General features: G+C 36.6%; 1 pseudogene; it reads left to right on the top strand.

The window, feature by feature from the left end:
• The first annotated feature begins 8,178 nt into the window (after positions 1 to 8,178).
• LOC124976385 (poly(A) polymerase type 3-like) lies at positions 8,179 to 8,903 on the top strand (annotated as a pseudogene).
• The last annotated feature ends 515 nt before the right edge of the window (positions 8,904 to 9,418 follow it).

Below are 9,418 nucleotides of genomic sequence, written 5' to 3'. Positions count from 1 at the left end.
AGAAGTGACAGTCACTGAACTGGATGGGCTCTAAGAGGTGGATGGCTCTCTGAAGGGGTGAAAACACTGCACCCCTCAACTTTGCCCACCCCAGACCATTATAGTCTATTTGTAGGAGGACAGAGGGGCAATTGAACCAGAATGTAGAGAGAAGCTTTTGCGCTTCTTAAATGAATGAGGCATGGACGGAACTAGTTTACTGAATTTAACATAGAAGCCAAAACTGGCATATCACACAGGCCTGTGCTGTTCAGACAAAATGTGCTTTGACTGTTTCAATTGGATAAAGAACTCAAAATTCAAAATGGCAGAATTTTGTCTTATTTGCAAGTAATGTAAGGACTTCAAAATTTTCAATGGAAAAAAATCACTGATAGGTTAACTTTAAGTACAAAGACATAGATGTATGTATTTAATATTCAGTCATCACACAGGAAATTAGTCCAGAATTATGGAGTGCCTGTGGCACAAGTTGCCCAGGTGTCTCTTTTCTGGAAGGTGGAAGAGCAATGAGGAGAACGTGGGAATTCATTATATGTGTGTTCATTGGCACAGAAATGCATCTGAGTCAAAAATGACTATTCTTCAAAGCTAAATCCTAAAGTACCTAATGATACAATTTTTATTAAGGTAAATAGAATAATTACTAACATTAATACAATTACATTAAATACATGCTAATGTGTTGACTTTCATAAATAAGTGCTCACATAATGAGTTATTTCAGTTGGTAACTTTCCACTGTTTATGAGGAGATTTTTTGCTTTGCATTGTTTTGTTGATGCTGAGGATTGAATCCAGGGCCATTCACATGCTAGGCAACTATTCTACCACTGAATCCAGCCCCTAATATCACTCTGTTGAAGAGACCATATAATGCTTTTGGATATTTGTGGTCCTCAAAGAAATTTCCCTTGTGAAATTTCACCAAGCAAGAATTTTTGCCCTGACCATTCTCTCTTATCTATGAACATGCATGCATATGCATGTGTGTGCACTCACACACACACATACATACACACATACACACACATGCAAACATTCCTCTGTGATACTATCTCTTCCACAGTATTACTTCTCCCATGTCTCCTTTCCATACTCATGAAAAATCCATTCGTCTTTTGTACACTAGAGTTCTGCCTCTTTGTTCCATGTATGTGAACATTAGCCTATGCATAGTAAATGCAAATGTAGCTATTTGTAATATTAAGCTCAGGAAAACTAGAAATTGACTTAAGATATACAATAACTTTGGAGGAGGAAGCCATTCAACAACAGATAATTCAGGATCAGGCAAGTGAGAGGGATGAAAGGAAAGAATGTGACAAGAAACCAGGGAGATGACAAGAAAAGATCTTTCAATTATTAATGGAATCTGAGAAAACTGCTCTGAGGAGTTGAGTTAATGATTTTACAGTGTTTAGTATGTACCAGGTATGCTCTTAAGTCTTTCTTTGTGTCACTCACAAAATTCTGGACTCTCCAATTCAAATGTCACCCCATTCCACAGGTAAGACCATGGAGGTAGACAGAGGTCAAGTAACGTGCCCAAGGTCACTGGGTAGGAAGCAGCAAAGGAGGATATTAACTGAGCTGGATTCACAGTTTGTGAAACTAACCACTATACTATACAGCCACTAGACCTTGTTCCTGAAATGAGGCATGGATCTAGTTATTTTTATTCTGGAAAAATCATTCTACTAGTAATTCAAATATGTTTTAAGTACCTATTATGCATAAGAGGAAGGTAGTAGTAAGCAATAAATCAGGTCACTACCCTACAAGGAGTTAGGATGACTATAGAAGCTGCTAAACTACTAGGGAGAATGTGACATAAATACCAAAAAAGAAGATCCCCAATTAATGATATGGTAGTTCCCCAAAAAAAGAGTATGGAAGGAATAAAGTGAGCAGGGAATAAAGGAGGTGGATAGAAAAAGAAGAGAAGGAAGAGAAGTCTCATGAATGGAACATTTGACAGCTACATTGGATTTAGCTACACAGGGGTGATATGAACATTCAGACAAGGAGAAAACAGCATGCTGGAAGGTAAGATAATTTGGGTAGATGCAGCAAGCAGATTGTTAGCTTACGTTGGCTTTGCAGGAGCAGTTGGCAATGAGGCAGGGGATGTGGACTAGGCTCAAGCCCGGAGGAAACTTGGAGGTAATAGTAGAGTGTTTGGATTTTATTTGGTTGGTAACTATGAAAAATTTTAGAACTCTGCTTTGGGAAGATTAGTCTGTAAGGTAGAATGGTGCTGTTACTTGACATCCTAATGCCCACAGTAATAAAACTGTTCATTTATGCTTAACTTTGTGTAACAAGCATTCATTGAGGGCTCCCTAGGAATGCTGTTTTGTATTAGTTTGGGGAGTTTGGAGGATAGGTTGTTATCTTTGACTTCAAGGTGGTCCATATAGGTACTCTAAGTGTTATGAAGAGGTGTCAGTTCTATGGTGGCCCAGAAGAAAGGGATGTCAATTCTGATTGTGAGGGTTGTGAAGAGCATTTGTTCTCTTAGACAAGACAAGTTTAACCTCCAATGTCTATATTGTACAGTTGGTTCCAGACTCAGACCAAGTGACTTTTCATCACTGAGGGACTAATCATGCATAAATCAGTAATAATACCCATGACTTCACTTAGAAAGTATATGTCATTATTGGTCCAAAATTTTCTTTATCAGATAAATATTGATTTTGAATACTGAGAGAATAAAATGTTTCCAAGAACAGAACATACAATCAGCCATTCCATGTTCATTATGATTAGACCAACCAGAATATATTAAGTTGCTCACATTAGAACACAATGCTTAGTATGTGCAAGATTCTGGGTTTGATTCCTATCACCAAAATAAATAAATTAATAATATATAATAAAAACAGTGTGAAGAAAAGTGTAGAAGCTTTTGCCCTGTCTTACACTCCACTCCCTTTCCTATAGGATCCAGCAGCACATCAGGCAAGTAGAGAACTAGAAGAGACCTAAATATTTTATAGCAGTTTTGGTTAAAATTTCAAATCAAGCCCCAGGAGTGAACTTGGACTATACAGCAAAGATATCTTGTAGAGTCAAATGAATTATGTGTATCATTATCCACTGCGCTGTTGAATGGTGTGTGGGTCACACATAGCAGGTATTGATGCTTATCACAATACATGAGATAGTGTGGTTGTTTAAAACAGCAATAAATAGGCTTAAGTCAGAAACTTTAATGTTTTAAGAGGTAAGTCTTGTTGAGCTTAAGAAGAAATAACACTCCCAGAATTTTCCAATTGTCATAAAATATACATAAAATCATTTGGTGATAGCACTTTGATCATAGGAAAATATTAGAAAAAATTAAGTTTAGAAAACTGAATTATTTATAAAAGAAGGAAAGAAAGCACAAACACACTTTCAATATCATGCAGAGGATGTAAATCCAAAGGAAGAAAAAAAATAATTTCCGCTTGGTATCAAGAAGATCCACTTAGAGCTCATAGGATAAGACTAAGATAAGGGACATTAAGCTAAGAATCCTGAAAAAAAAAAAAAAAAAAAAACAAAAAACCTCTTCTTATTGAAAATGTTCAAGCTGTGACTTAGTTTCAGGGAAATTGATAACCACATCTTTCCTGAATGAGGTGTCAGAAAGCATATTGCAAGAAATATTCTGCTTTGCTGAATTTTATGATATAGCCAGATACTTTAAAACATAAAAAAATTATTTCAAAGTCTTTCTTATATTGTGATATGCTTGTCATCACCTGGTGCTGCCATTGAAATTTCTACTTGCATCTGCTTACAACTGTGTCGCTATCTACCACAAATCCTGGTGACAATTAAAACATTGCAAATTTATTCTCAAAAGAAATGGGCTTACATAATCAAAAGATTAATAATATTATAATGATACAATCTTAAGTGCCTTGGAGACAAAGGCCATTCACCATATAACCCTGGGCTCATTTTTATACCAAGAAAATAAATATACAAACAGAAACAAAGAAAGGAAATGTACCTCTTGGTAGTGTGTGCTTATTGCAATTGGAAACACTGATACAGTTGCAATGAAATATAGCCCTAAAGACAACAGACACAGGACATGGGTCCTAGTCTGGTTCAGGAGTCAGTGTCTCTAGGCCCTTCTCTGTCCCTGTAAAGTTGCTTTTCCCTGGGAAAATCATTGCTCCTGTTGGTATCTGTTTCCTCATCTGTAAAAGAGACTGATACCAGCCTCCCTAGTCTCATGCGATGCATGTGAGCTCACTTTGGAGAGTTGAAAGAACGCTACACATAATCATCTAGGAGATGATTAGGAAGTGATCTAAAGCCCTTTATATTTAGCCCTGTAATGTGTGTGGATTTTTTTTTTTTTTTTTTTTTTTTTTTTTTTGCACTTGCATTTGAATATGGATGTGTCTGATGCTCTGGGAATTCAAAACACTTCAAACCATGTAATGAAGCCACACTGTGAACACTTAATTAATTTAGAGTAGGTGCTAATTCTTAATAAGAACTTTAAAACATGGTTTTGTGAATAAATCATAATTCATAGCATCCACCCACATATAAATGAGATTTGCCTGTAGCTTAGAAAGATCTACTTTCAAACAAGACCTAAAAAAAAAGTCAAGAAACTTTATTTCCAGATTTCTGTAGTGAATGACCTCTCAATATGAGGTTATATTTCAGAGTTCACAAAGCAGCTCTTGCTATCAAGAGAGGACATAATACATTGTTACTTCAAGAACTCATGATGCAAAAATGATCATTCATTTACTCATTCATTCTTCCATCAGTTGACTCTCCTGATTGTTCAATAAGTGGTAATGAGTGTATGGTAGGTCACATAGGCAGGCTGCACTCAGCCATAAGCAACAGTACAGAGAAAATGGATCTAGGCTAGTGGCCTAACTGGTCAATATCCACATATCACCTCTACATACAGGAATGAAAAGACAAGGCCCTGGCTCTAGGGAGTATTCCATCTCAGTGAAAGGCAATATTATTCATCTTTTTTAAAATTTTTTTTCCATCAATACGATCAGTCTTGTAAGGGGGTAATACACACTGTTCAAGGGAAAACTGGTAAAGGGGTCCATAGGGCTGCCCTGGGGAAATTGAAGAATTCTTCAGGAGTAAAGTACTAGTGAACAAGACAGATAGAGACAGAGTGTCCAGGCACCCAAGAGAAGCATGAACAAATTTGTAATGGCCTAGGAAGAAGAAATTCATTACTGATGGGGAACAATATTAATAGAATAGAGTATAGGGGAGAAGATGGAAGGGAATTCAGAATCAGGTGTAGCTTGGAAGATAAAGGGAAACTGTGGGAGAATTTTAATGACATGATCAAATCTGTGATGAGTTTTATGCAAGGGTGCCGTACATGAGAAAAGATATAGACCTAAACCCTCAGGGAACTTTCTAAAATTTCTGGATATGACAAAATGGTCCTGTGCAATGTAGTAAAGAAAAGCACAAATAAAAAAAAATTCATATTCGATTCTGAAAGTGCTGTTTAGCGCTAAGGTGAAGATTGACTGAAAGTTTCCCAGGAAGATCTTTTGGTTTCACTACAGCTTTAGGAGGACACTGCATATCTAAACCATAGCACCATGAGAGCATAAAATTTTTTTCTAAAGAATTTGAAGTGAAAGAATCCTTAGAGTAAATTTAAAAACAAAAATAGCTTTCATGCCCAGAATCATCCAGATTCCCTTATATTCTGAGGCTCCAAAGAATTGCTTGATCTCTACTTAGTTTTCTGTGGACTCAGCCAAAATTGATGTTTCTAACAGCAGTTTCTGTGGAACTTAGTAAAATGTTGCCAGAGATGTGGGAGAGAAATGGTGTAAGGGGGGAAAAGGGGGACTTGAATGAATCCTCTTTGCAGTTCTGGCTTTTTTTCATAGATTGCCATGGTCTTTCCCCTTTGCAGAATACCATTCAGAAGCAGAATCCTATATCTACAGATGATCTAGGGGAATAGCCCAGCTGTGCTTTTCATATATGCACCTAACTTATTTCAAGGGTGTTTTTGTTTTATTTTTACAGCTGCAACGTGTTAGCAATCCAAAAAGAGCTGCCAGGAGTACAATCAGACGAATTAGCTTAGGGCTGGTTTTCATGGTATATTCAGAGCTGTTCTAAATAAGTTCCCTGTGCAGTTTCTGAATACCCTGAGTGATCAGAGCTGTTTCCCAAACAGAGTCGGAATGGTTATTTCTCCATTTGCAGCTGCTTATTTGATTTTTAAAAAGACCCTTCGAAACATTTTCTCATTCCCTTAAAGAACTGTTATATATGCATACATACAGAGTGAGGTTGCTGTTACAACAAGAAAAATGAAGACATTGACAGTCAGTGAAATCTTCATGAAGGCCAATCATGGAACTGAACTGCAGGTGCTTCTAAGTTTATGGATAGGTTATAATCATCAGCCAGTAATAAATTCCTATATTATATTCTATTTTCCTCTGAATTTCACTATAATATTCAAGAAATGTTTTTTTCCAAAGCAAAATAACCCAACGGACTGACAAGTATATTTTGTACAAGGAACTGATTAGACTAAAAGCCAAGCCTGTGGTATTCTGGCATGTATAAACCTTGTAGAACTTGCATGGCTTTCTAAACTTGGCAACCCATCCCACCCTTGAGATCTTCTCTATACCATAGCTTCTGCTTATTTTCAGCAGATCACAAAAATGTGTCTTCATCTTGTAGCTTTCTATGGTAGCCCTGCAAAGCTGCTTGCTTTATCTGGTGATTGCCTTGGTTGGTCAAACTAGTGATGTCATCAGGGAACATGGGGGCTGAAACATCTTATTAAGATAGAGCCTTTGGCATTCCTACTTTCCTCCTTATCTGTTCCAAAAAGTAGAATATTATTTTGCTTAAATCCATACTCTTACTTTTTCTGAGATGGTAGCTTTCCTTTTAGTCCATAGTCTCTTTAGCTGGTCATAGCCAATACTATATAGTGGATCACTGCAGTGCTACAAAAGCATTAGTGTGACATTGGAGGAAACAAGCCCAGGAGATCATATGTTCTTCTCAACAGTGATTCCCTATGTCTCCTCAAGTTAGCTCTGGGACTCAGCACAGGAGTTCAGCTCTGATGTCTCTCCTGACCCTGTTGTACAGGTGCCTTGCTAGGGGTCCCTGCAGTGACTCAGAGTTTCACACTGTTGTAATCTATCTGTGTGAATATCTCATTAGACTGAGCACCCCAAGGGTGGCCATAGCACACTGGGTGCCCTTAGTCCCGTGTCACCAGAGCTTTCACAGTGTCAACACAGTGCAGATGTTCAATAAAAAATGCTTTTGAATGGTTTAATGACTTCATGACTAAAGTGCTTCAGAGGAACTCTGGGATAGGAGTTAAAGGGCCTAAATATTAGTTTAAACTTACTATGCCATCTTCAGCTAATTATTAAGACAAATCTATTTTCCACTCAAGACTCTGGCCTAGGTAGCTGGAGTGTTTCCTTCCAGCTCTGAAGTTCTATGACTAGGTAGAGGGTTATTTCAGTCCTGTGATTCTATGACAAGGTGTTAACTTATTAAAACTGATTCTGGGTACCTTCATGGTACTGAATTGGGGGCAAATCCTTCTTCCAGGCAAATGAAAATAAAGCTAAAAATGTGGGTATTAGAGATCAGGAAATGAAGAATTTACCAGACCAGAAGAATGAACTTTTCAAGTGAAACCATAGTCAGGGATGTAGGCTTGCTTTGCAATATTCCCAAATCTTTGCCATTGATCTGAAGCTTCCCTTTTCATCTCTAGTATATAGACAAGTAAGTTCAGTTCGTTTTTATCATAAAAATAAACCAAACTAAAGAATATAGGCTCAAGGTTAAATATTTTAAATTCAATTATAATGTTTCAATGCCTATTAAAGATAACTATATGAAAAACATAGTACCCAGATAGTATATATAAAACTCTATTTTTGTGAAATTAAGTTTATTGGCTTACCTTTAGTGAATCAGCCAACCAATAGTATGTGGCATTCAGCATAGCTTCTGAAGTACCCCAATCCCAAACATTTAACAGTTTTGCATTAAAACTGACAAGCTTAGGTTGGGGTTGTGACTCAGTACAACCATTCTCAGTACCACATATAAATAAAGGAATAAAATAAAGGTTCATCAACATCTAAAAAATTTTTTTAACTAATTGAGACTCTGAAGCCCTTTGGGGTTTTTGAAGAGGAAGAGGAGCTGCAGCGCAGGATTTTAATTTTGGGAAAATTAAATACCTTGGTGAAAAAGTGGATATGAGAAATCAGTAAAAGTAAGAATCTTCCACAATCTGTAATTGAAAATGTGGGAGGAAAAATTTTGACATTTGGATCTTACAGATTAGGAGTACATGCAAAAGGTGCTGATATTGATGCATTGTGTGTAAGACGTGTTGATCGAAGTGACTTTTTCACCTCGTTCTATGATAAATTGAAATTACAAGAAGAAGTTAAAGATTTAAGAGCTGTTGAAGAGGCATTTGTACCAGTTATCAAACTCTGTTTTGATGGGATAGAGATTGATATTTTGTTTGCAAGATTAGCACTGCAGACTATTCCAGAAGATTTGGACCTACGAGATGACAGTCTGCTTAAAAATTTAGATATAAGATGAATAAGAAGTCTTAATGGTTGCAGGATAACTGATGAAATTTTACACCTAGTACCAAACATTGACAACTTCAGGTTAACTCTGAGAGCTGTCAAACTGTGGGCCAAATACCATAACATCTATTCCAATATATTAGGTTTCCTCAGTGGTATTTTCTGGACTATGCTAGTAGCAAGAACTTGCCAGCTTTATCCAAATGCAACAGTATCAACTCTTCTACATAAATTTTCTTGGTATTTTCTAAATGGTATGTGTTTAGTTTATATTGAAATAAAATTGATTGTAGACACTGAAAAAAAAACTGGCACGCGTGTTACAATGTAAATACATGTCTTTAGCATCTATTCAACAAATAACTTTTGAACATGTATCACTGTGTCAAAATTGAGTATTTACTATTTTTCAGGAACTATGCTGGAAACTTAGAACTCTAACATAAGTTTAAAGACATCACAGTCCATTTTTTTTATAGAGCTTATATTTTTAAATGTGGAAGTATTTGTATATTAGGCTATTGTAGCCCTTAACTTCTAAGGTCAAACGTTCAGATTAGTACTTATTATTTAAAAAGTCCTAGGAAAATGGAACTCAGGGTAGATAATCTGTGATTGAGAAAGGAACAAAGATGCCTTCTAGATATGTAGGACTCTGGAAACACAGAGCAGGATGGGTTTCTCCTATATGTTGCTGTGGGAACACAGACAACATCTTTAGGGGAAATCAGAAGGATTAAAGACAGAGAGGAATGTATGGACAGGGGGACTTATATTTTGGGAGGGAGCGA

This window comes from Sciurus carolinensis, chromosome 2 (genome assembly GCF_902686445.1).
Source record: "Sciurus carolinensis chromosome 2, mSciCar1.2, whole genome shotgun sequence".
In the NCBI taxonomy this organism is placed as follows: Eukaryota; Metazoa; Chordata; class Mammalia; order Rodentia; family Sciuridae; genus Sciurus; species Sciurus carolinensis.
This window is presented reverse-complemented; position numbering and strand designations above follow the sequence as displayed.